The following is a 27,819-nucleotide window of genomic DNA, read 5'->3' on the forward strand; positions in this document are numbered from 1 at the left end:
GCCATTGGATCTTAGATCAAACGACCTCCAAGCTCGTATCACCGTAGCATCCAGGCTGCGATAGCACCTTATGTTTTCTCGCACGGGAGAGTATGAGGTGCTCCCGCACCGTAGATTCTATGGTGATACAAGTTCACTGAGATCTAACGGCTCACAATAGGAGGTTTGAATGTTTTTGCAATATACGGCTGATAGAGTTTGGGAAATGCGTAGAAAGTACAAGTACTATGCATGTGCCATCTGATCACTGATCATACGACCTAGATGCTCATATCACCGTAGCGGGTAATTAAGCTACAGGGAGCACCTAATATGAGCATCGAGGAGCCGTTGGATCGAAGATGCAGCGGCACACAAGAGGCCTGGATGTTTCATTTGCAAAAAAACCTTTGGAGAGTTTGGAAATTGCGCATAATTACAAAGACTACTCCCAAGCCATTGGATCTCACTTCGAACGGTGTAAAAACTCGTATCACCATAGTATCTAAGCTGCGGGGTGGATGTGATATTCTATGCCACTGTTATTTTTGTTCGTAAATTTGCAAAATATGTGTAACTCGTGCCGTTACTTGTCTAACCGCGCAAAGTGTTTGTTCAAAAAAACCATCCTACACTAAAATATCGGAACAACACACGGGGGTCCCACTTGTCATTAATCAAATTTGGACCTAAAACTAACAAATCTGAAAGACAAGATTTGAACTGGCAACCTGGACTACAAAGCGTAAGTCGATAGCCTGAAAAAATGAACGGTTGTTGGCTTTGTCCCATAACTTGATTTTATTTATACAGTACTTTCGTTGAGTAGAGTAGAGAGAGTGCCTCGTCAACACGTGCATGACTGTTGTCTCACTTACTGGTGGGTCCCAGGTCTGCGATCTAAATCTCTCTTCTCTCCATCGTCTAACCTTTGCACGGGCACACACGAAGAGCGGCGCTAGCATGCCGTGGTGTTATTACAACTAAAAAAAAGCTTGGAAAATAGAAGAATCGCCTAGAACAAGAGACGTTGTGGCTGATCGAGACGGAGCTAACCACATCTATCCTCCGTGCCGCATTTGCATGATGAAGCTGTGTGGCTAGTGGGGTGTTTTTGACCGACTGGCTGGGTCCCGAGGTCGAACCATAGGTACTACGTCTGATACAGTATATTTTTACACGCACATTTTTCCTCCGTGCCGAGATGTGGCACACCCTACCGCGCGGTTTTGGGGTCCTCCCGGGTGGTGCACGCATATATTCTTCCTGACGTGGGACGCCCTACCACGTGTTTTCTGGGTCCTCGGTCGTAGCGCTGAAGCAAGTAAATGAGTCGTCAAATCACGAAAGACCACCTTTCCCACCGAGTACATCAGTGAAGCACGGTGGCTAGCTAGTTGGGCTAGTTCGACCGATTAGCTAGGCCGCCGCCACATTTGTTTTTTCACCCCTTTTTTATCTACTTGCCGGCAGGTAAATATAAATATCCACCGCGGCGTTGCTCTGGTATTTGGGTGCGGCAGGATTTTTATTTTTTTGATTGACGGGAGCAGGCGCGGCAGGATTTTAAATTTTTTGATTGACGGGAGCAGGTGCGGCAGCAATTAGTCACGATGACTCCGCCTGTAAAAACCCACCACTCCCTGATGTGAGAAGTCGTCGACTGGTGTTTTACCGTGGTGAACCAAAAGATTCCCCGCTCCCTCCGCCTTCCCGTAGATTGCATTGCCTTTCAGCCGTTTCGCCCCCTTTGCTTCCTCTCCCCATTGCTTCTACCTGGTGCCATGGCGGCGCAGCAGATCACGGAGTCCGAGGTGAGGCTCCTGACACAGGAGCTCCATGCCAAGAATGTGGCGCTCAGGGCCAAGGACGTGGAGCTCCGTGAGCTCAAGGAGGAGAGGAGTGCCATGCTCCTCCATTATGTGCGGGAGTTCACGGAGCTTCAAAAGCGGTAGGCATCCACCACAAAGATGCTCGAGGCGTCGGTGGCGTTGCTGCAGAAAGCGAGAGATACGATAGGCCGTCAGGGGAGCCGGCTGGAGCGCGAGCGGGCCGATCGTGATGAGGTCCAAGATCGCCTTAGCCACTTGGTGAACCAAGTTGCCACGCACGTGTTGCGGCTGCGCAATGCCTACCGTCGTGCCAGCGCGACGATGTCGGCCGTCGGGCTAAACCCGTTCGACCACCCGGCTGACTTCAACGAGCTGTGGCTTCCTGACCTGGTCTCCTTCTTCACCTATATCTTCGAGGAGCTGAGCCGTCTCCGCACGATGGTGGGGCCTGAGCTGGACAAGGAGGGGTTGCGGGCTGCCATCGCCGTTGCCGGGCGAATCCCTTCAGGGCTCCGTCACCGGAATCCATTCGTGCCATTGGACGCCGTCTTTGATAAGCTGGCTCCCATCGACCGGGAGCGGGCTCTGCGGGCGGTTGCACCCTGCATCACCAATGTCGTGCGCCTAGAGAAGCAGAGGGACTTTGGTGGTGTTTAGGCGCCCTCTGCATGGGCATGTCCATGTCTCGGCGCAACATGACCGTTGGATCAAACTCAGACGGTGCAGATCAGTCACTGTAGCACAAAGCGTGTGGGTGTGTTTGGTTGCATTCTCATCTCAATATAGTTGTTTCCTCTTCGTGTATTTGTTACATATAGGAGTAGTTGACATGCGCACAACATCATTTGTTATCGTCATATCTTACTACACTAGCAACAAGATTGTGCAGTACTGACGTATGAACCACTGCACATGCCTAGTAGTAGGAGCACTGTGTATGTTCAAGTGGCTGCCGTGTTTCACACTCCACCACCGTAAGAGTGGAAACGCTTGTTGTAATCATTTTTTATTTTGAAAAACAGTGGGCACGCTCTACCGTGCGGATCCTCCTCTAGCCATGCACTAAATTACTCACTTTCGCCGACGTGTGGGACAGCCAGCATCGGGGTCCACCAGCCATGCACTAAATTACTCCGTAGTAGAGTGACGGTAGACTACCCCGATCGAAGCTCCGCAGTAATGCCCAATGAGCCGTCAAATCACAAAACCCCCTCCTTTCCAGCAGTAAGTTGGACGGACGAAGCAACCATCATTTCACTCTTCTCTCTCAGCTTCCTCTCTACCAACCCTCGCTTCTGCCTCATCTTGTTCCTCATTTCTTCAAGAAAACCCCGACCTACTTCTGCCATTGTTCTTCTCTCCCAAAGAAGGAAAGGTGAGCGCATCAATGGTGTTGATTCTGGCCAAGGCCCGATCTTGCAACCCCGAGACTGATCCTATAACTCCCTCTCTTTTCTTCTTTTGGGTTTGTGATTATGTGTCACAGCCCTGGAATTCTGCTGTGTATTTACTTGCATCAATGAGTGGCATCCACGCATCATGTTTAAATTCCTTTTAAATATGAATTGGGGAAAGTGGAAAGCCTCAGAGATCATATCTAAAAATGATCAACATTAAAAATTGCTTCAAACAAACCCAAGAAAATGTTCCTGTTAAGCTATAAAAATATTGGGAAGAAGTAAAACTCAAACCAATATTTTTGGAGTCTCGGGGATATTTATTTTGGGCCTTTGAAATTAAATCAATAAGTATTTGACTTTTGGATTATATTCATTTTATATAGAATATATTTCAAAAGGCCCTGAAATTATTTATGTGCCTTTGGAAAAGTCCATAATGGCAACATACCGATATTCAGAAGGTTTTGCCCTGCTTTGATTTACTTTGAATATGAATCAGTGGCAAAACAATTAAAACAAAAAAGAAAAACAGAAAATATAAAACCAGAGAGAGATGGAAAACTTACCTGGTCTCACCTGTGCAGCCCACCAGAGAGCTCAGCCATCCGCTGTAGCACTCGGCCCAGCCCACCAGCGCCCTCCCTGTTGTCTACCTCCTCGAGACAGTAGGACAGGGGCGTGTGCTTGCCGCGCGCCGGCACGCGCCAGCCACCTCCTGCTTGCTACTTGCCTCCCCAACGCCTGTACGAGCGCCACGACACCCCCTGGAGACCCCTCACTCATCTCCCTCACTCTCTGCTCTCTCCCTCGCCTTCTAGTCTCTTCCCCGAGCGGAGCTCATCGTCGCCGCTCATCACCACCGCGGCCACCGTGCCCCCGCCGACTCACTAGCGTGCCCATCGGCTCCACCTCATCACCACACATCGAGAAGCCAACGGCCACGACCTCGGGATCCCCTCATCGCTGGCATCTTCGTCGTCATCAAGTTTCGGCACCGACGACCGCCGCTGTCGATTCGCTTGCTCCAGGTCCTCCCCGACCCTGCCATGCTTCTCCATCGAGCCGCTGTGAGCTTCTGCTGCGTTTCCCCCTTTTCCGCTGTTCCCCGCACCCTCTAGTCGTCGCCCCGCAAGCATCGAGCTCCGGCCATCGCCATGGCTGGCAAGCCTCGAGCTCCCGAGCTCTTCCGCTCGTCTCCATAGCACCCGTGTGCTCTCCAGGTCCCTACGAAGCCGTAGAAGCCCTCGTTTGGCCTCCCCGTGCACCGCAACGACGCCTGCCTCGTGCCCGTGGCTTCAGCAGCCGCCTGGCTCAACGCCGTCGCCAACTCCGGCGACCATGCGCCCCCCTGCTGCCTTCGTTGGATGCGCGGGAGGAAGGGCTGCAGACTGGTGCCCTTCGCGTGTCGAACCGCTGCCGGAGCAGCATCTCCGGCGAGCCTCCACCACGGTTTTGGTCGCCGCCGGCCAACTCCGGCGAGACCGACGTGGCGACATCATTAGTTGCTAACGAGCCCACTAATCACCCCTCTAGAGCCACTGACATGTAGGCCCCACCGCCTATTTAACCACGGGGTAAAACCCTGTTAAATTTTAACTTAAACACAGTGGACCCCGCACATCAGTTGACCCGCTGACGTCACCGTTGACTGGCCCCACCTGTCTGTGAGACAAACTGGCACCGGGTCACTGACCAGTGGGTCCCACTGGTCAGGTTTGACCTGGGCGGCACCTGTTGACCTGCTGAGGTTAGCATGACGTAATGCTGACGCTATAAATCATTTTCTGGATTTAAGTTTATTCAGGAAATTCCAGAAAATGCCCAAAACTTCTAAAAATCATAGAAAATTACCTATAACTCCAAATGAAACAAATTATATATGAAAAATGATCAGAAAAATCCAAAGAATCTGTTTATGGCATTTTCGGGCATGTTAGAGCAACTTATATCCTCTGTTTAGGACAATTCAAATAAATGGCATTTAATAAAGCACATATGGAGTTTGAATTTGAACCTAGTGTTCAAACCAACTCCATTTAACTTGTTGCTAGTTGCATTAGGCCAATCAACAGCATATTGGCATGTCACATTCATGCATCATATTGTTGCATTGCATTGATTGTGTCCTTCCCTGTTTGCCGGTAACCGTCCCCTCTCAGTCGACGATGTTTCCGACGACGTGATCGATGACACCGATGAAGAACTATATTATCTTCAGAAGTGCCAGGCAAGCAAACCCCCCTTGTTCATTGCAATACAATCCCACTCTCTCGCTCCTTCTCTCTTTTACTGCATTAGGACAACAGCGATTCAACTATTACATGCAGCGGTAGCTGAACCCCTTTCCTCTGCATGACCTGTCATTGCCACAGTAAATAGATGAAACCCACTAGCATGAGTAGGAGTTGTTTGAGCCCTGATGTGCCTACTCATTCATGCTTGTTTGTCATGCCTGCTACTGCTTAGAGTTGAGTCAGGTCTGATTCATCGGGGATGAATTGGAATGGTGATGAACATGTCCTACTGTGTGTGAGCTAAGTATGTGAACACGATTTGGTAAAGGTAGCGGTGAGAGGCCATGTAGGAGTACATGGTGGGTTGTCTCATTGCAGCCGTCCTCAGGAACTGAGTTCTATGTCTGTGATCCATGAATAGTTACTACCACACATTGGGCTCTGGGCGCTCCAAGCTCTCTCGACTTATTAATCAACTCAATCTCTGTCCAGGAGTTGCAACTAGTTTCTGGTGTTTGTAGGTAGTGTTAGTAGTCTACCAAGTGGCACCCGATACAGGTGGGCTTGGGACAGACTAGGCACAGTGGCACGGTGTACCAAGTGGCACCCGGATGGTGGGCTTGGGAACCCTGCACACATCGTTTGGGGCCGTGAGCGACAACCCGGCCGGATCTCCTTGCGGATGGAACCCGAATAGGTGATAAACCTGGACTAGAGACTTGTTGGTTAGTCAGGTCATGGCCGACTCCCTCGCCAGGCTTCCGCTTGAAGGTTGCCGAGATACACGATGTGTACATGGTGGTAAGTGGCGAGAGCATGTGTGAAGAAGTACACCCCTGCAGGGTTATCATTATCTATTCGAATAGCCGGATTCCTCGGATATGGAAACTTGGACCCCTTGCATAGTTCATAGATAAGTGAAAGTGGATACTCTAAAATGCGCAAGATAAGCGTGAGTGCTATGAATGGTGTTCTCGTAGGGAGAAGGGAGCGGATCCATAGTGGTGTATTGATATGGTGAATATGGACTCGTGTGCGCCACCTCAAAAGAGTTACTTGCAATCGTAGTTCAGGATAGCCACCGAGTCAAAGCTGGCTTGCTGCAGTCAAACTCCACCACCCTTTTGTTGATACCGATGCATATGTAGTTAGTTCTGATGTAAGTCTTGCTGGGTACATTTGTACTCACGTTTGCTTATTTTATGTTTTTGCAGAGAGACTTCAATCTCGCTAGTAGTTCCGTGTGGACTTCGATGTTTAGCTTGATACCTCAGCTACGATCTTGTGCCCTCGGGAAGATCTGGTAGATAGTCAGGCTTCTCAGCCTTCTTCATTTGTAGTTGTCTGTACTCAGACAAGTTAAGCTTCTGCATGTGCTTGTTGCTTGTATGCTCTGTATGTTGGGTCATGAGACCCATGTTTGTTTTATCTCGCTCCTCGGAGCCTAATGAATAATACTCTGAGTCGTAGAGTCTTGTTGTGATGCCATGTTGTATTGCACATATTGAGCATATTGTGTGTATGATTGAAATGCTTGGTATGTGTGGGATCCGACAACCTAGTTGTTTATCCTTGGTAGCCTCTCTTATGGGGAAATGTAGTCTTGTGCTTCCATGAGCCATAGTAGTCCGCTACAGCCCGGTTCACCGGAGTCCTGCTAGCCCAGCACTACTGCTCCGGAACACTTGACTGGCCGGCATGTGATTCACTTCGTTCCTGTGTCTGTCCCTTCGGGGAAATGTCACGCGGTGACATCCAGAGTCCTACCTAGCCTGCTACTGGCCGGGTTCCCAGAGTCCTGTTAGCCCAGTGCTACAGCCCGGATTCACACGCTGCTGACCGACATGCTTGATGTTGATTCATGTATGCCTATCCCCGTAAGTTAGTACCACTTTGGGTTCATGACTAGTCATGTTGGCCCGGGTTCTTTGTCATATGGATGCTAGCGACACTATCATATACGTGAGCCAAAAGGCGCAAATGGTCCCGGGCCATGGTAAGGCGACACCCGTGGGAATACCGTGCGTGAGGCCGCAAAGTGATATGATGTGTTATAGGCTAGATCGGTGTGACTTAGAATCGGGGTCCTAACAGCTTTGGTATCAGAGCCTGACTACCTATAGGATTATCAAACCAAGCTGGTCGAAGTCATGTCTAGAAATGCTTTAGTTATATAAGGGAATTGATTGTGGATGGGAACGTAAGGCTCTTTTTGTTGGGGAACGTAGCAGAAATTCAAAATTTTCCTACGTGTCACCAAGATCTATCTATGGAGAGACCAGCAACGAGTAGAAAGAGAGTGCATCTACATACCCTTGTAGATCGCTAAGCGGAAGCGTTCAAGTGAACGGGGTTGATGGAGTCGTACTCGTCGTGATTCAAATCACCGATGATCCTAGTGCCGAACGGACGGCACCTCCGCGTTCAACACACGTACAGCCCGGTGACGTCTCCCACGCCTTGATCCAGCAAGGAGAGAGGGAGAGGTTGAGGAAGACTCCATCCAACAGCAGCACAACGGCGTGGTGGTGGTGGAGGAGCGTGGCAATCCAGCAGGGCTTCGCCAAGCACCATGGGAGAGGAGGAGTAGGAAGAGAGGTAGGGCTGTGCCAGAACTTCGTGTATAGCTCCCATGCGCCTCCCCACTATATATAGGGGTGGAGGGGCTGGTTTCTTGCCCTCCAAGTCCATTGGGGCGTTGGCCAAGGTGGGAGGAAAGAAATCTCATTATTTCCTTCCCCACCGATTGTTATCCCCCCTTTTTAGGGATCTTGATCTTATCCCTTCGGGATATGATCTTCTTCCTTCTAAGGGGGGATCTTGGTGCGCCTTGACCAGGGGTGTGGGGCCTTGCCCCCACTACCCACGTCCATGTGGGTCCCCCCATGCAGGTGGGCCCCACTCCGGAACCTTCTAGAACCTTCCCGGTACAATACCGAAAAATCCCGAACATTTTTTGGTGGCCAAAATAGGACTTCCCATATATAAATCTTTACCTCCGGACCATTCCGGAACTCCTCGTGACGTCCGGGATCTCATTCGTGACTCCGAACAACATTCGGTAACCACATACAAACTTCCTTTATAACCCTAGCGTCATCGAACCTTAAGTGTGTAGACCCTACGGGTTCGGGAGACATGTAGACATGACCGAGACGTTCTCCGGTCAATAACCAACAGCGGGATCTGGATACCCATGATGGCTCCGACATGTTCCACGATGATCTCATCGGATGAACCACGATGTCAAGGACTTAATCAATCCCGTATTCAATTCCCTTTGTCTATCGGTATGTTACTTGCCCGAGATTCGATCGTCGGTATCCAATACCTTGTTCAATCTCGTTACCGGCAAGTTACTTTACTCGTTCCGTAACACATCATCCCGTGATCAACTCCTTGGTCACATTGCGCATATGATGATGTCCTACCGAGTGGGCCCAGAGATACCTCTCCGTTTACACGGAGTGACAAATCCCAGTCTCGATCCGCATAAAACAATAGATACTTTCGGAGATACCTGTAGTGCACCTTTATAGTCACCCAGTTACGTTGTGACGTTTGATACACCCAAAGCACTCCTACGGTATCCAGGAGTTACACGCTCTCATGGTCGAAGGAAGAGATACTTGACATTGGCAAAGCTCTAGCAAATGAACTACACGATCTTTTGCGCTAGTCTTAGGATTGGGTCTTGTCCATCACATCATTCTCCTAATGATGTGATCCCGTTATCAACGACATCCAATGTCCATAGCCAGGAAACCATGACTATCTATTGATCACAACGAGCTAGTCAACTAGAGGCTCACTAGGGACATATTGTGGTCTATGTATTCACACGTGTATTACGATTTCCGGATAATACAGTTATAGCATGAATAAAAGACAATTATCATGAACAAGGAAATATAATAATAATACTTTTATTATTGCCTCTAGGGCATATTTCCAACAGTCTCCCACTTGCACTAGAGTCAATAATCTAGTTCACATCGCCATGTGATTAACACTCACAGGTCACATCGCCATGTGACTAATACCCAAGAGTTTACTAGAGTCAGTAGTCTAGTTCACATCACTATGTGATTAACACTCAATGAGTTTTATGTTTGATCATGTTGCTTGTGAGAGAGGTTTTAGTCAACGGGTCTGAACCTTTCAGATCCGTGTGTGCTTTACAAATCTCTATGTCATCTCCTAGATGCAGCTACCACGCTCTATTTGGAGCTATTCCAAACAACTGTTCTACTTGGAGCTATTCTAAATTATTGCTCCATTATATGTATCCGGTCTCTCTACTCAGAGCTATCCGGATAGGTGTCAAGCTTGCATCGTCGTAACCTTTACGACGAACTCTTTTACCACCTCCATAATCGAGAAAATTCCTTAGTCCACTAGTTACTAAGGATAACTTTGACCGCTGTCCTGTGAGCCATTCTTGGATCACTCTTGTACCCCTTGACTGACTCATGGCAAGGCACACTTCAGGTGCGGTACACAGCATAGCATACTGAAGAGCCTACGTCTTAAGCATAGGGGACGACCTTCGTCCTTTCTCTCTATTCTGCCGTGGTCGAGCTTTAAGTCTTAACTTCGTACCTTACAACTCAGGCAAGAACTCCTTCTTTGACTGGTCCATCTTGAACACCTTCAAGATCATGTCAAGGTATGTGCTCATTTGAAAGTATTATTAAGCATTTTGATCTATCCTTATAGATCTTGATGCTCAATGTTCAAGTAGCTTAATCCAGGCTTTCCATTGAAAAACACTTTCAAAATAACCCTATATGCTTTCCAGAAATTCTACGTCATTTCTGATCAACAATATGTCAACAACATATACTCATCAGAAATTCTATAGTGCTCCCACTCACTTCTTTGGAAATACAAGTTTCTCATAAACTTTGTACAAACCCAAAATTTTTGATCATCATCAAAGCATACATTCCAACTCCAAGATGCTCACTCCAGTCCTTAGAAGGATTGCTGGAGCTTTGCATACTTATTAGCATCTTTCGGGATTGACAAAACCTTCCGGTTGTATCACATACAACCTTTCCTCATTAAAATCGTCGAGGAAACAATGTTTTGACATCCTATCTGCAAGATTTCATAAATAATGCAGTAATCGCTAATATAATTCTAACAGACTCTTAGCATCGCTACGAGTGAGAAAATCTCATCGTAGTCAACTCCTTGAACTTGTCGGAAAACATCTTAACGACAAGTCGAGCTTTCTTAATGGTGACATTTACCATCATTGTCCGTCTTCCTTTTGAAATCCATCTGTACTCATTAGCCTTACGACCATCGAGCCGTTCTGCCAAAGTCTACACTTTGTTTTCATACATGGATCCTCTCTCGGATTTTATGGCCTCAAGCCATTTATCGGAATCCGGGCCCACCATCGCTTCTCCATAGCTCGTAGGTTCATTGTTGTCTAGCAACATGACCTTCAAGACAGGACTACGTACCACTCTGAAGTAGTACGCATCCTTGTCATCCTACGAGGTTTGGGAGTGACTTGATCCGAAGTTTCATGATCAATATCATAAGCTTCCACTTCAATTGGTGTAGGTGCCACAGGAACAACTCCCTGTGCCCTGTCACACACTAGTTGAAGAGACGGTTCAATAACCTCATCAAGTCTCCACCATCCTCCCACTCAATTCTTTCGAGAGAAACTTTTCCTCGAGAAAGGACCCGATTCTAGAAACAATCCATATTGCTTTCGGATCTGAATTAGGAGGTATACCCAACTGTTTTGGGTTTCCTATGAAGATGCATTTTATCCGCTTTGGGTTCGAGCTTATCAACCTGAAACTTTTTCATATAAGCGTCGCAGCCCCAAACTTTTAAGAAACGACAACTTAGGTTTCTCTAAACCATAATTCATACGGTGTCATCTCATTGGAATTACGTGGTGCCCTATTTAAAGTGAATGTGGTTGTCTCTAATGCCTAACCCATGAACGATAGTGGTAATTCGATAAGAGACATCATGGTACGCACCATATCCAATAGGGTGCAACTATGATGTTCGGACACACCATCACATTATGGTGTTCCAGGCGGTATTAATTGCGAAACAATTTCCACAATGTCTTAATTGTGTGCCAAAACTCGTAACTCAGATATTCATCTCTATGATCATATCATAGACATTTTATCCTCTTGTCACAATGATCTGCTACTTCACTCTGAAATTACTTGAACCATTCAATAATTCAGACTTGTGTTTCATCAAGTAAATATACTCAACATTTACTCGAATCATCTGTGAAGTAAGAACATAATGATATTCACTGCATGCCTCAGCACTCATTCGACTGCACACATCAAAATGTGTTACTTCCAACAAGTTGCTATCTTGTTCCATCTTACTGAAAATGAGGCTTTTCAGTCATCTTGCCCATGTGGTATGATTTGCATATCTCAAGTGATTCAAAATCAAGTGAGTCCGAACGATCCATTTGCATGGAGTTTCTTCATGCATATACACCAATAGACATGGTTCGCATGTCTCAAACTTTTCAAAAACAAGTGAGTCCAAAGATCCATCAACATGGAGCTTCTTCATGCGTTTTATACCATTATGACTTACATGGCAGTGCCACAAGTAAGTGGTACTATCATTACTATCTTATATCTTTTGGCATGAAAATGTGTATCACTACGACCGAGATCCAATAAACCATTCCTTTAGGTGCAAGACCATTGAAGGTATTATTCAAAAATAGAGTAACCATTATTCTCCTTAAATGAATAACCGTATTGCGATAGTCATAATCCAATCATGTCTATGCTCAACGCAAACACCAATCTCGGTGGTAGAGGGAGCGTGCGATGCTTGATCATATCAACCTTGGAAACACTTCCAACATATATCGTCAGCTCACCTTTAGCTAGTCTCCGTTTATTCCGTAGCTTTTATTTCGAGTTACTAACACTTAGCAACCGAACCGGTATCCAATACCCTGGTGCTACTAGGAGTACTAGTAAAGTACACATTAACATAATGTATATCCAATATACTTCTATCGACCTTGCCAGCCTTCTCATCTACCAAGTATCTAGGGTAATGCTGCTCCAGTGGTTGTTCCCCTTATTACAGAAGCACTTAGTCTCGGGTTTGGGTTCAACCTTGGGTTTCTTCACTAGAGCAGCAGCTGAATTGCCGTTTCATGAAGTATCCCTTTGTTCCCTTGCCCTTCTTGAAACTAGTGGTTTCACCAACCATCAACAATTGATGCTCCTTCTTGATTTCTACTTTCGCGGTGTCAAACATCATGAATATTTCAAGGATCATCATATCGATCCCTGATATGTTATAGTTAATCACGAAGCTCTAGCAGCTTGGTGGCAATGACTTTGGGGAAACATCACTATCTCATCTGGAGGATCACCTCCCACTCGATTCAAGTGATTGTTGTGCTCAGACAATCTGAGCACAAGCTCAACGATTGAGCTTTTCTCCCTTAGTTTGCAGGCTAAGAAAATCGTTGGAGGTCTTATACCTCTTGATGTGGGCACGAGCCTGAAATCCCAATTTCAGCCCTCGAAACATCTCATATGTTCCGCGATGTTTCGAAAACGTCTTTGGTGCCTCTACTTAAACCATTTAATTGAACTATCACGTGGTTATCAAAACGTGTATGTCCGATGTTCGCAACATCGACAAACGACGTTGGGGTTCAGCACACTGAGCGGTGCATTAAGGACATAAGCTTTCTACTGATCGCATAATCGCTACTATCAACTTTCAACTATATTTTCTCTAGGAACATATCTAAACAGTGGAACTAAAGCGCGAGCTTACGACATAATTTGCAAAAGGTCTTTTGACTATGTTCAGGATAATTAAGTTCATCTTATGAACTCCCACTTAGATAGACATCCCTCTGGTCATCTAAGTGATCACATGATCCGAGTCAACTAGGCCGTGTCCGATCATCACGTGAGACGGACTAGTCATCATCGGTGAACATCTTCATGTTGATCGTATCTACCATACGACTCATGCTCGACCTTTCGGTCTCCGTGTTCCGAGCCCATGTCTGCACATGCTAGGCTCGTCAAGTTAACCCTAAGTGTTTTCGCTGTGTAAAACTGTCTTACACCCGTTGTATGTGAACGTAAGAATCCATCACACCCGATCATCACGTGGTGCTTAGAAGCGATGAACTGTAGCAACGGTGCACAGTTAGGGGAGAACACTTCTTGTAATTTTGTAAGGGATCATCTTATTTACTACCGTCGTCCTAAGCAAACAAGATGCATAAACATGATAAACATCACATGCAATCAAATAGTGACATGATATGGCCAATATCATTTTGCTCCTTTTGATCTTCATCTTCGGGGCTCCATGATCATCATCGTCACCGGCACGACACCATGATCTCCATCATCATGATCTCCATCATCGTGTCTTCATGAAGTTGTCACGCCAACGACTACTTCTACTTCTATGACTAACGCGTTTAGCAATAAAGTAAAGTAGTTTACATGGCGTTCTTCAATGACACGCAGGTCATACAATAAATAAAGACAACTCCTATGGCTCCTGCCGGTTGTCATACTCATCGACATGCAAGTCGTGAATCCTATTACAAGAACATGATCAATCTCATACATCACATATCATTCATCACATTCTTCTTGGCCATATCACATCACATAGCATACCCTGCAAAAACAAGTTAGACGTCCTCTAATTGTTGTTGCATGTTTTACGTGGCTGCTATGGGTTTCTAGCAAGAACGTTTCTTACCTACGCAAGACCACAACGTGATATGCCAATTGCTATTTACCCTTCATAAGGACCCTTTTCATCGAATCCGTTCCGACTAAAGTGGGAGACACTGGCACCCGCTAGCCACCTTATGCACCAAGTGCATGTCAATCGGTGGAACCTGTCTCACGTAAGAGTACGTGTAAGGTCGGTCCGGGCCGCTTCATCCCACAATACCGTCGAAACAAGATTGGACTAGTAACGGTAAGCATATTGAACAACATCAACGCCCACAACTACTTTGTGTTCTACTCGTGCAAAGGATCTACGCAATAGACCTAGCTCATGATGCCACTGTTGGGGAACGTAGCAGAAATTCAAAATTTTCCTACGTGTCACCAAGATCTATCTATGGAGAGACCAGCAACGAGTAGAAAGAGAGTGCATCTACATACCCTTGTAGATCGCTAAGCGGAAGCGTTCAAGTGAACGGGGTTGATGGAGTCGTACTCGTCGTGATTCAAATCACCGATGATCCTAGTGCCGAACGGACGGCACCTCCGCGTTCAACACACATACAGCCCGGTGACGTCTCCCACGCCTTGATCCAGCAAGGAGAGAGGGAGAGGTTGAGGAAGACTCCATCCAACAGCAGCACAACGGCGTGGTGGTGGTGGAGGAGCGTGGCAATCCAGCAGGGCTTCGCCAAGCACCATGGGAGAGGAGGAGTAGGAAGAGAGGTAGGGCTGTGCCAGAACTTCGTGTATAGCTCCCATGCGCCTCCCCACTATATATAGGGGTGGAGGGGCTGGTTTCTTGCCCTCCAAGTCCATTGGGGCGTTGGCCAAGGTGGGAGGAAAGAAATCTCATTATTTCCTTCCCCACCGATTGTTATCCCCCCTTTTTAGGGATCTTGATCTTATCCCTTCGGGATATGATCTTATTCCTTCTAAGGAGGGATCTTGGTGTGCCTTGACCAGGGGTGTGGGGCCTTTCCCCCACTACCCACGTCCATGTGGGTCCCCCCATGCAGGTGGGCCCCACTCCGGAACCTTCTAGAACCTTCCCGGTACAATACCGAAAAATCCTGAACATTTTCCGGTGGCCAAAATAGGACTTCCCATATATAAATCTTTACCTCCGGACCATTCCGGAACTCCTCGTGACGTCCGGGATCTCATTCGGGACTCCGAACAACATTCGGTAACCACATACAAACTTCCTTTATAACCCTAGCGTCATCGAACCTTAAGTGTGTAGACCCTACGGGTTCGGGAGACATGTAGACATGACCGAGACGTTCTCCGGTCAATAACCAATAGCGGGATCTGGATACCCATGATGGCTCCCACATGTTCCACGATGATCTCATCGGATGAACCACGATGTCAAGGACTTAATCAATCCCGTATTCAATTCCCTTTGTCTATCGGTATGTTACTTGCCCGAGATTCGATCGTCGGTATCCAATACCTTGTTCAATCTCGTTACCGACAAGTTACTTTACTCATTCCGTAACACATCATCCCGTGATCAACTCCTTGGTCACATTGCGCATATGATGATGTCCTACCGAGTGGGCCCAGAGATACCTCTCCGTTTACACGGAGTGACAAATCCCAGTCTCGATCCGCATAAAACAATAGATACCTTCGGAGATACCTGTAGTGCACCTTTATAGTCACCCAGTTACGTTGTGACGTTTGATACACCCAAAGCACTCCTACGGTATCCAGGAGTTACACGCTCTCATGGTCGAAGGAAGAGATACTTGACATTGGCAAAGCTCTAGCAAATGAACTACACGATCTTTTGTGCTAGTCTTAGGATTGGGTCTTGTCCATCACATCATTCTCCTAATGATGTGATCCCGTTATCAACGACATCCAATGTCCATAGCCAGGAAACCATGACTATCTGTTGATCACAACGAGCTAGTCAACTAGAGGCTCACTAGGGACATATTGTGGTCTATGTATTCACACGTGTATTACGATTTTCGGATAATACAGTTATAGCATGAATAAAAGACAATTATCATGAACAAGGAAATATAATAATAATACTTTTATTATTGCCTCTAGGGCATATTTCCAACACTTTTTACTCCTTATCCTCATGATCTTCTGATCTGAGTCATCTTATCTTTTCTTTGGGGTTAAGAACTAGGCTTCTCTTCTATCTCTCAGGATGACGTGTTACAAAACCGTAGTTGCCTAGGATTGTTGAGTTCAAGCCTCAGTTCAGTTCCTACTACTTCCATATGTTCATAGCTGGCCTCAGAACCTTGATATTGTGATGCTGAGTGGCCATGCCACCATTTTTGCAGGTTGTCTCAAATCTTTTTGAGCAATTACAGCCGTTATGCTATCCGAGTCATCCCAGGTCTCTAAATAGTCTGATGCATTTGCAAATCCTTTCTTCCCGTTCCCGGTGTTCCTTTGAGCCAGATTAACCACACTACTCGGTAAGTTGAGGTAATCCATTGCCTCGACATATATGTTGGAGCTATTATTATGACCCTGGATATTTTAGGGAGTCACCTAGTAATCTAGCCATGTTTTGTGTTTCCGGTGTGATGATTCTGACCATCATTCCTGTAAGCATCCCATGATGCTACTTAGTAGTAGGTATTTCTACTCCTGGGCTTTTGAACCCGAGATTCACCCTACTTCATGTTGTTAGTATTTGCTAGTTCCCTTAAGATATTAGTAACCTTTGCGATAGTCCTCGAGGTCCATGGTATCTGATTCTTAAAATACCATGAACCATCATGGCAGAAGTTCTTTTTAACCAAAAGATCACAACCAGGGTGCTTGTCGGTGTCAAAACCGGCGGATCTCAGGTAGGGGGTCCCGAACTGTGCGTCTAGGCCGGATGGTAACAGGAGGCAAGGGACACGAAGTTTTACCCAGGTTCGGGCCCTCTTGATGGAGGTAAAACCCTATGTCATGCTTGATTAATATTGATGATATGGGTAGTACAAGAGTAGATCTACCACGAGATCGAATAGGCTAAACCCTAGAAGCTAGCCTATGGTATGATTGTTGTTGTGTATGTTGTCCTACGGACTAAAACCCTCCAGTTTATATAGACACCGGAGAGGGTTAGGGTTACACAAAGTCAGTTACAATGGTAGGAGATCTACATATCCGTATCGCCAAGCTTGCCTTCCACGCCAAGGAAAGTCCCTTCTGGACATGGGACGAAGTCTTTAATCTTGTATCTTCATAGTCCAGGAGTCCGGCTGAAGGTATAGTCCGGCTATCTGAACACCCCCTAATCCAGGACTCCCTCAGTAGCACCTGAACCAGGCTTCAATGACGACGAGTCCGGCGCACAGATTGTCTTCGGCATTGCAAGGCGGGTTCCTCCTCCAAGTACTTCATAGAAGTTTTTGAACACAAAGATAGTGTCCGGCTCTGCAAAATAAGTTTCCATATATTGCCATAGAGAGAATAATATTTACACCAATCTAATCTGCTAACGTATTCCGTAGCGTGACACACCACGGCCAAGCCTTTATCCGAGTCGTTTCATTATCCCACCTCAGCGTGTCATGCGAGGCAGTTTCCTTGGCACGTCTTGCTAAAGCAGAGATAGTGTCCCCTTATCCCGGGATTCTCATCAATACGGGCGTGGGTAACCCAACCGCGCCATTGATTACGGCGCTTGGAGATAAGAGAGTTTTACCAGGCTGGTGGGGACATGTAGTTGCATCCACCCATATAAGGGGATAAGGATCCACCTTTTCACCTACGCCTTCTTCCTCCTTCGCCTATCCATTCTTGCGCACTCGAGCTCCAGCGCCCAAGTCCGCACTCCCCACCTCGACCTTCTCCAGCCATGTCCGGAGCGGGAGGCAAGTGGATGGTCTCCTCCGTCACGGAGGAACACATCAAAAAGCTGAGGAAGACCGGATACCTGTCTAACGACATCGTGTACCGGCTTCCCGAAAAGGGGCAGCTCATCCCCACCCCTAGGCCCCATGAGAGGGTGGTGTTCCTCCCCCATTTCCTCCGTGGACTGGGCTTCCCTCTCCACCCATTTGTCCAGGGGCTCATGTTCTACTACAACCTGGATTTCCACGATCTGGCCCCGAATTTTGTCCTCAACATCTCAGCGTTTATCGTCGTGTGTGAGGCTTTCCTCCGCATCCGCCCCCATTTCGGCCTATGGCTCAAGACTTTCAATGTCAAGCCGAAGGTGGTGCATGACAACCAGGCGGAGTGCGGAGGCGCCATGGTGGGCAAGATGGCCAACATCCTATGGCTCGAGGGCTCCTTTATGGAGACCCTGAAGGGGTGGCAATTGGGGTGGTTTTACATCACCGAGCCGCGCGATGCCGAATGGGTCGCACCCCCCGAGTTTCGATCCGGACCCCCTACGCGGCTCACCTCCTGGAAGGAGACGGGCTTGTCATGGGGTAAGAAAGGAGAGCTGACCGGACTCCAAACATGCATCCAAACCCTGGTGGACAAGAAGCTCAAACTTGTCAACGTAGTCCAGGTTATGCTCATCCGCCTCATCCTCCCGTGTCAACAACGGGCTTTCAACCTATGGGAGTTCGACCCGGCGCGGCACCAAACTCTGAGCAGGCTCTTCAACATGACGTACGAAGATGCCTGGAAGGTGCTTTTCAAGGGCACCGAGGCCCCTGCTTCCTCTACCGAGGATCGCGGATTCAGTACACAGCGTCACGCTCATGCGGTAAGCTGTTTTTTCCTTTTACAGGGTATCAGTTTTTCATAGTTTGACTCCATGCGGGATCTAAGCTCCCTTACCTTTGACAGGATTGGCAGGTGACATCCGGACAGATCAACTGTCTGGCTCCTTTGCCTGAAGGCCCAGCGAACGCTCGCCTGGCGAAGCTACTGGTTCTGGCACCCTATGTGGTGCCGGAGAAGAAGGCCGCGAAAAAGGCCATGGGGACTCGAAAGAGTGCCCGGCGCCAGGAGGTGTTGGACCCATCATCCGATGGTTCCGAGGCGCATTCCTCCCGTGAAGACGAGGAGGAAGAAGAAGATACCTCTCCCCCTCCAGTGGGAGGAGAGAAGAAAAGGAAGGCCGCCCTCTCTGGGGAGGCCGGAGGGTCCAAGAAGGGGAAAACCCTTCCTCCGGACTACTCCACCGACGCCGACGACGGCGGAGAGGAGTGGCAGCCCAGGGCCAAGCCCCTGGCAAAATCGTAAGTATCCGGATACCAGAGTAATTCATAGTATTCATTTATTGCACAGCTTTCCCTTACATCGAATATGTTTATGCAGCCCACCCAAAGACCGGCTCGACGCGTCGTCGAGCGGCTCACTGGACTCATCGGATGTGAACTCGCTTCCGACGCCTCCCCCCCCCCCGTCCTACGGACGATACCGAACTGTTGTCCCAACAGGTTTCAAGCCGGGAGGAGGTGGTCCTGGAGGCGCCGCAAGGCGACCTCCCGGACTCCAGGAGTAAAGGGGATGAAACCCCCCAGGGCTCCAAGTCCGGCTCTAGGCCGAACACCGCTCCAGAACCTTCAAAGGTTCCAGAGTCCGGCGGGGGACCTCCTTCCAAGAGGAGCAAGCCCACCGTGCCGGTGGCCCCCGTCCAACCGAAGGCGCCAGACAATATGTTGGAGGCGCTCTGAGGCGCCTCCATCGACGAGGAGCACCGCACTATTATGAGTGTGGTGGTCCAGAAGGTTCAGTCCGCCAAGAGCGGACTGACTGAAGCTTGTACTAGCCTTTTAACAGGCTTTGAGGTAAGTAAAGAATGTGTAAATAATATTACGGCATAGATAGTAGCCCATGATGCTCTGTTTGGCATTCGAGAAGAAAAGCCGAATAGAGGATCAAATAAAATTCGCAGGAGTCTAACAAAAATGAATCAATATGCGTATGCAGGCTTCTCTGCTTGCGTCCGCCGCGCTGACTGCGGAAGTGGACACGCTAAAGCAGATCCTCGAGCGGTCCGAGCAAGAGCTCGGGCGTGCCAAGAAGCAGCTCAAGGACAATGAAGGTAAGAAATACCTTGTTTCTAAATATATATAAAAAGTTGCAATTGCAAAGAATGACAGGGTTATCGTGGCTATTGTAGAGGCCACGTCTGAGGTGGTGACCCTTAAGCAAGTGCTGGTCGAGGCTGAGAAGAGGGCGGCCTTGGAGCGCACCGAGCGGGAGAAGTATGAGGCCGAGGTTGGCAAGGTACGGCAAGAGCTCCAGGCTCTCATGGAAAAACATGAGAGTTTGGAGCTTGACTCAAAGACGCGAGCATCCGAGCTCGCGGTGGCTATTGAAAATGCCAAGTCTGCCAAGGCCGAATCCTAGAAGACCCTCCAGGAGTTGGATGAGGTGAAGAAGATAGCGGCGGGTAAGGCATTCTTTATGCAAAGCAAACACATAAACGTGAGTTACTTGTTACTTACCCGAATCCGGAGCTCTCATGGAGCGTTCGTAGATCTTCCCCGGAGTGTGTCCGATGCCGCCGCATTTTATCGAGCCGAGGAGGGCAGCTCGACAGAGAAGGTGTTATGGTCTCAGTATGCTGAGGCCAGACACCCCGTGCCCCTAAGCGACCAGCAGAAGCAACTGGTCGAGCTCCACAAGGCGGCCGAACAGGCCATGAAGGGCCTCATTGTTCGGCTGTGGCCTAGAGGGGCTCTACCTGGGAGCTATTTAGGGCTGGTGCGGCGGCTGGTGGAGGCCTGTCCAAGGCTCGAAGTCATCAAGCGCTCCGTCTGCATTGAAGGTGCCCGTAGGGCCCTTGCCCGTGCTAAGGTGCACTGGGGCAAGCTGGATGCTGAGAAGCTTGTGAAGGACGGGCCACCGCCGGGGAAAGAGCATCGCAAGCCCGAGAATTACTATAAGGATGTTCTGAAGGGTGCCTGCCTTGTGGCAGATGAATGTTCTAGGGATGTAATTTTTGAGTGAAACTTTCTCATTTTGTCATGTGCACTGAAAACTTGTTCATATGCGCTAAGCAATGCCGTTGGAATTTAAAATATTACCTTGTGTGCGGCTGTTTATCAATTCTGAGAGATGGCGTGTCGTCCGCTTCTGCCCCCGTGCCGCTAGTGCTGGGGTGTTCGGGGATAAACCTGAGTGCTTTTTCCCATGTTTGGGTCCTTCGAGGGAGGCGCTCAGCCCAACGAACAAGGCAATCGGACTATAATGCGTGAACACTCTCACTTAGCCATAGAATTCTATAATTTTAAATTTTGGCGAAGCCCCTAGTATTCAGAAGACCGAGTTCGGGGCGCTATCCACGCCTTGGCCGGACAGAGCCGGCTCCTCGCCCTAAGCGGCATAAGTCTTTAGGGACTCGAAAAACCTCTCGAACAGCGACCAGCTCTCGCTTCATCATGACAGTCAGTTTTAGCTTTCTCCACTGAGGTGCTCGACCCAGCTCAACTAGGGCACAATCGCAGTGGTTCTCCTAGTGCTACCTTAGCCGATATAGCAGAATGTAAGGCACCAAAACATAGGAGCCGGGCAAACCCAACTATTGACCCAAGACATGATTTGGAGCCGATGCATATAATGCTATGAGTTCAGGGTGCCAGACTTGTTAAAGTGTTCAGACTTCTCATACCATATTGAGGGGTACTAAAGCCCCTGGCGTATTTTGGCCGTACCAACATGTACTGGTGCACCATGTCGTTAAGGAACATATATAAAGAAAAAGGTAATGCAAAAATAGACGAAAGCTATGCATTGTTTATTAAAAAGGGCTGCAATCAAAGCAGAACGATACAAATAATACGATAAGTGAAAGGTTGGACTAGTTAACATGTCCGTTCCAGGGGCAAGCTGCGGAATAGTATGCGGAACAGGTATACTGCTCGTGATAGAGACCACCTGGGAGTTCCGTAATGCGGCGTGGCTTGTCTGCTTCCCTGGTTCTTGCATCATTTGTGCGGCAATTGAACTGCCGAACAGGCCTTCCGAAGGATGAAGTCCTGAAGTAAGAAAAAATTAAAAAATCGGCAGCCCCTGGTACGGTTTAAGCCGTGTTTCGGGCGTGCCATGATGGTGCCCCTCCCCCTGTACCCATGGTATCTCTAGAGCATAGTTATGTACGTGAAGTACTGGCGTCGCCTTTTTGCGAGGGTTGGGGTTGGGGCCGCATTGCTACGCCTGCTTGGATCGTGCCAGGCGGTCTTGTTGTAGGTTACTTCGGGCGCGCTTGATGGTGTCCGGTCGTTTAGTGGCCGGACTGGAGAACTGCCTGGAGAGGCTGCTTTGTACTTCCGCTACAAGGGCCGCCCTGTGCTCCTCCGTTCGGAGGGAGCGTTCGGTGTTTCCATTGACTGTAATTACTCCTCAAGGGCCTGGCATCTTGAGCTTAAGGTATGCGTAGTGCGGTACCGCATTGAACTTGGCGAATGCGGTTCGCCCGAGCAGTGCATGAAAACCACTGCGGAACGGGACTATGTCGAAGATTAACTCCTCGCTTCGGAAATTATCCGGAGATCCGAAGACCACTTCAAGTGTGACTGAGCCTGTACAGTTGGCCTCTACACCTGGTATTACGCCTTTAAAGGTCGTTTTGGTGGGCTTAATCCTTGAGGGATCTTTGCCCATTTTCCGCACTGTATCCTGGTAAAGCAGGTTCAGGCTGCTGCCGCCGTCCATAAGGACTCTAGTGAGATGAAATCCGTCAATAATTGGGTCTAGAACCAATGCGGCGAATCCGCCATGACGGATGCTAGTGGGATGGTCCCTTCGATCAAAGGTGATCGGGCAGGAGGACCATGGGTTGAACTTTGGGGCGACTGGCTCTACCGCGTATACGTCCCTTAACGCGCGCTTCCGCTCCCTTTTGGGGACGTGGGTTGCGTATATCATGTTCACCGTCCGCACTTGTGGGGGAAAACCCTTCTGTCCACTGTTGTTCGGCGGCCGGGGCTCCTCGTCGTCATCGCTATGCAACCCCTTGTCTTCATTTTCGGCGTTTAACTTGCGTGCCTGCTTGAACACCCAACAATCCCTGTTGGTGTGATTGGCCGGCTTTTCGGGGGTGCCATGTATCTGGCACAAGCGGTCGAGTATTCGGTCCAAACTGGACGGGCCCCTAAGATTCCTTTTGAATGGCTTTTTCCACTGACCGAATTTAGAGCCTCTGAATCCGGCATTAACTATCGTATCCTCAGCATTGTCGCCGTTAATGCAGTGCTTCTGCTTGTTGCGACGCGACCTGCCACTATTGTCCCTGGTGTCCGAATTACCAGGGTTCTTGGTCATATTGTTGCTACGAGCAAGCCAGCTGTCTTCTCCCGCGCAAAAGCGGGTCATGAGTGTCGTGAGTGCTGCCATAGATTTCGGCTTTTCCTGTCCAAGGTGCCGGCCAGCCACTCGTCACGGATATTGTGCTTGAAGGCTGCTAGGGCCTCAGCGTCCGGACAGTCGACAATTTGATTTTTCTTTGTTAGGAACCGTGTCCAGAATTGCCTGTCCGATTCCTCTGGCTACTGAATTACGTGACTTAGGTCATTGGCGTCTGGGGGTCGCACATAAGTGCCCTGGAAATTGTCGAGGAATGCGGCTTCTAGGTCCTCCCAACAACTGATTGATCCTGTTGGCAAGCTGTTAAGCCAATGCCAAGCTGGTCCTTTAAGCTTGAGTGGGAGGTATTTGATGGCGTGGAAATCATCGCCGCAGGCCATGTGGATAAGGATGGCAATTTTACCCATGGACATGGATACCCATGGATATCCGACCCGAATGGATAGGGTTTGGATATGCTTTTGTGTCCATGGGCGGCGCCCAAACCCGACCCGATTACTCGTGGGTAGGGCATGGATATATTCTCGTACCTGTGGGTATACCCAAACCCGTCAGGATGGTATGACTTAATGGGCAAAAATCTGCTATCCCTACCTCATAGTCACATGTCCCTCTATAATTTGATACATTTTTAATCTAAAACATGCAAAAGAAATTACACAATCCCCATCATAACTTTTATTAGTTGACATTTAATCCCCTCCGTAACATACTACAACACTCCTTATTTTTTATCTCCTTGTTAAATAACTCGTCATTCTCATCTATTACAAAAATACTAAATGATCTTAGGTTGTTAGTGAACGTTGATTTACCATAAGTTGATGTTTATTATAAGTGAGGCCTAACCTACCACGAGGTGAAGAATGGAAGAGCTTATGTTAATAATGTGTTATGTCTTATTTATATGTCTCGAGAGGACCCAATGGATATCCAATGGATATGGATATCCGTCGGGTTTGGACATGGACACAATTTTTCACCCATGGATTTTTTCATGGGCGGGCAAAGACTGTCTTCATGGATATGGGTATGGATTTGATAATGTTCAACCCGATCCAAACCCGACCCATTGCCATCCTTACATGTGGATATGAAGAAGATAATCCTCGATCCATACCGCCGGATCTGTTGTGCCATCATATGATTCGATGTTTACGGGTTTGAAACCCTCAGGGATTTGATGATCCATTATTTCGTCTGTGAAGCATAGTGGGTGTGCAGCGCCTCTGTACTGGGCTATATCATGACGTAGCTCCGATGAGCTTTGTCTACTGTGTTCGGCGCCGAATTTGTGGCCGGCATGACGGTTACCGTCTCGAGCCGTGGGGCACCCCCGTGATCCGTAGATCGATCTTGTTTGCCTTGCCTTGTCCTCCAACATATCTCGTAAGTCCGGCGCATATTCCCGTGCCTTGGTACGAAGTGCGGCTTGAGTGGAGGGACGAGAGGCCTCTCTATCGCGGCCATGAGGTGGCCGGTCGGCCGCATCAAGTGCTTCCTCCTCTAATCGGGGTAGCAACCTGCGCTTTGGGTAACTCTTGGAGGGGCGCTCGAATTTATGCTCTTCGGCCACAAGGACTTCAGTCCATCTGTCGACTAGCAAATCTTGATCAGCTCTAAGTTGTTGTTGTTTTTTCTTGAGGCTTCTTGCCGTGGCCATAAGCCTGCGTTGAAAACGCTCTTGCTCAACGGGATCCTCTGGCACGACGAATTCGTCGTCGTCGAGGCTTGCCTCGTCTTCGAAGGGAGGCATATAATTATCGTCCTCGACCTCTCTGTCTGTCGCTCTCTCAGAGGGCTGGTTTCTCCATCCTCCTGTGCTAAATCTTGCTGGAGTGGGTTTTCTTCGGCACTTTCCAGAGTATTATTATCTCCCATGCCGGAACCACCGTATTTGTTTTGGCGGGATTTTGAGCGGCGCCGCTGACGCCGGCGCTTAGGCTGTTTCTTGGAGGGGTCGTCCTCCGCTATTCCATCGCCATCTCCTTCTTTTGGGGTGTCCACCATGTATATGTCATATGACGAGGTGGCTTTCCAGGGCCTAGTAGGCGCTGGTTCTTCATCATCTCCTTCATCGGCGTCCATACCGTTGATGTCTTCAGAGTCGAAGTCGAGCATGTCGGTTAAGTCATCGACAGTGGCTACAAAGTGGGTGGTGGGTGGGCTTTGAATTTCTTCATCGTCCGTACCCCAACCTTGCTGACCGTAGTCCGGCCAGGGCTCTCCTGATAAAGAGAGAGACCTCAGTGTCTTCAGGATATCGTCGAAAGGCGAGTGTTGAAAGATGTCCGCGGCAGTAAACTCCATGATCGGCGCCCAATCGGATTCGATCGGCATGGGCGCGGAGGGTTTGGAGTCCGGAGAGGAGTCCGGCTCCTTAGAGTCACGAGTCTCGCAGAGTACAGGGCTGGTGTTCGGCTCAATCACCATTGGGATCGCAGCCCCCGAGGTGGCGTCCAACCGCCCATCCTCGATTAGCGCAGTTGGCTCCGAATTAAGGGTCGAAGCTGATGCGGGTGCGGCCTCCAGGGCACTGTTCGGCGGCAGAGCTAGATCATGCTCGTTGGGATAGTGCGGCGCGCTCGGCAGTGGCTCGAATCCATCGAAGATCAAGTCCCCGCGGATGTCAGCCGTGTAGTTTAAACTTCCAAATCTGACCTGACGGCCAGGGGCGTAGCTTTCGATCTTCTCCAGACGGCCAAGTGAATTTGCCCGCAGTGCGAAGCCGCCGAAGACGAAGATCTGTCCGGGGAGGAAGGTCTCACCCTGGACTGCATCGCTATTGATGATCGTAGGAGCCATCGAGCTTGACGGTGATGACACAGAGGAACTCTCAATGAAAGCACCAATGTTGGTGTCAAAACCGGCGGATCTCGGGTAGGGGGTCCTGAACTGTGCGTCTAGGCCGGATGGTAACAGGAGGCAAGGGACACGAAGTTTTACCCAGGTTCGGGCCCTCTCGATGGAGGTAAAACCCTACGTCCTGCTTGATTAATATTGATGATATGGGTAGTACAAGAGTAGATCTACCACAAGATCGAAGAGGCTAAACCCTAGAAGCTAGCCTATGGTATGATTGTTGTTGTGTATGTTGTCCTACGGACTAAAACCCTCCGGTTTATATAGACACCGGAGAGGGTTAGGGTTACACAAAGTCGGTTACAATGGTAGGAGATCTACATATCCGTATCGCCAAGCTTGCCTTCCACTCCAAGGAAAGTCCCTTCCGGACACGGGACGAAGTCTTTAATCTTGTATCTTCATAGTCCAGGAGTCCGGCTGAAGGTATAGTCCGGCTATCCAAACACCCCCTAATCTAGGACTCCCTCAGTGCTCTTGAGGAGTACTCCATTCATATTGTGACTTTGCCAGTTCTATCATTCTGCATGGGTTATCCGGAAGAAATATGTTGAACTTGTTTGACATACTAACCCATGAATCTACAACTCAAAAAGTTATATGTTCCTTGAGTTGTTCTCTTTAGTGGTATTCTGACCCCCATCTATCATTTGATAGTCAAGAATAGTTGTGCATTCATGTTATCGATGCCTATTATTTTTGTGGTCTGTCAAGCCATTCTATTTCGGAATGACTAGGAGAAACAAACTCCAGTACCTTGTCCATTTCTAGGATTGGGTCAATGCAGTTGTATTCCGCAGATCAAAATGTCAATCCAGATTATATTCCGTTCTACCCTGGAGTATTACCCTCTTTATGTCAAGAAAGCCATAGGAATTGCACACCATCCTATGAATTCTTGGTGCGGTGATACTTCTCACCATCATCGTTCATTCTTTGGTCTCCGTGTTTTTGTAACCGGAATACCAACAAGTGAACTGTGATGTGTGAAATCAATACTCCTAGCAACCTCGTTGCTTGGTAGTTAATGGACAATACTCTCACTCTTAGCGTGCTGGTTACTGAATCATCATCCTAAATTGATCGTGCTACCTAATCCTTATTTCTGGTGCACTCTTCGATCAATGAGTTAGGATTTTGTCAAACCCTTGCTCTGTTCATCATATTGTCTTTCCCTGAAAAGCAAGATTGTTCTCGAGCTTAGTAACTTATCGGTGGTTCGTGATTTTTCGAATATCTTCTTGGAGAGATCACCAGGTTATCACCTGACCGCTATGTTGAGTTCGTGATCAAGTTGGTTTCTTGTAGCCACCCTTTTCTCCAAGAATCTGTGTTGGATACCCCTGAACCAGTTGGATAAGCTAAACAACAACTTGGAGAGCTGGAAGATAAAAGCTTGCCTGACTTAGTTCTTTCCAAAGGATATCCTTTGTGTGTGTGTTGAAGAAAGATGATATCCTCATCGATTGATCCTCGTGATCAATTGTCGGACCTATTGTCTTATCCAATCCTT

This window comes from Triticum aestivum, chromosome 3A (genome assembly GCF_018294505.1).
Source record: "Triticum aestivum cultivar Chinese Spring chromosome 3A, IWGSC CS RefSeq v2.1, whole genome shotgun sequence".
In the NCBI taxonomy this organism is placed as follows: Eukaryota; Viridiplantae; Streptophyta; class Magnoliopsida; order Poales; family Poaceae; genus Triticum; species Triticum aestivum.